General features: G+C 35.0%; 1 long non-coding RNA gene across 1 annotated transcript; it reads left to right on the top strand.

The window, feature by feature from the left end:
- The first annotated feature begins 453 nt into the window (after positions 1-453).
- Positions 454-754, top strand: LOC106944433 (uncharacterized). The gene is made up of 2 exons (XR_001424286.1): positions 454-576; positions 697-754. It is a non-coding gene; the product is annotated as an uncharacterized LOC106944433 (long non-coding RNA).
- The last annotated feature ends 91 nt before the right edge of the window (positions 755-845 follow it).

Raw genomic sequence — 845 nt, 5'->3', positions numbered from 1 at the left:
AAGAGGATTTGTTTTGTGTTCTTCCAATTAAGGACTTGGTTTATTACAGTCCCTGTGGCAAGCAGTTTTCTGCATGGTCAGCATTGAAGGCCATATTGTCTTTGAGAGGGTCCAGCCAACATTCCAGACAGGACAGTGTTGTCCATCTTCTACATCTTCAAACTCCAATATTAACATGAGGCAGCCAAGACTTTGGAGTTCATTTAATGGTAAAACCATTACTATATATTTTTTTTTACAATGACATGGTTTTAAAGTTTTAAAGCAAATTATGATTAACATTTGACAAAGGTGGTGATGTTTTCTCTTTATGTAATTAAAAACAGCTTTCTATATATGTTGTACCTGCTGTATTCAGAATGCCACACTATTTATATTCTCAGGAATTTTCCCATTTTTGATTTAGTTTTTTAGTCGCTTCATTGGGATTAACCCAGAAAGGGGCACAAAAGCCAGGCATGGGAAGATGGTATCCCAAAACACAGGAAAGACCATTCAAAAGAAAAAGTGACGGTCAATGTTCAGGTTTCCACCTTCATCAAAAACCTGATGGACTTTGAGTGGCATCTCATTCAGGTTAGTTGTTGTCCTTTTCTTTTATTTGAAATATTTCTGTTTCCATATTATTTAGGATCTAAATTATATTGTCTTTTCTTTTTCCATGTTGGACGGTGCCTTCATCTGCATCTAATAAAGTAAGTGCCACTTGGACTCTTGAAAACCATTAATAGTTCACATTTTAAAACCCTGTTAATACTAGAATTCCACATTATTTCAGCCATGTTGAATTTTAGGTTTTGGAAGTCCTTTTTCTTTGATTTGTTTAGTGATACCCAAAGCATGGA

The sequence above is a fragment of the Poecilia latipinna genome, unplaced genomic scaffold (assembly GCF_001443285.1).
Source record: "Poecilia latipinna isolate Pla-1442-1.1 unplaced genomic scaffold, P_latipinna-1.0 Scaffold9840, whole genome shotgun sequence".
Taxonomy (NCBI): domain Eukaryota; kingdom Metazoa; phylum Chordata; class Actinopteri; order Cyprinodontiformes; family Poeciliidae; genus Poecilia; species Poecilia latipinna.
This window is presented reverse-complemented; position numbering and strand designations above follow the sequence as displayed.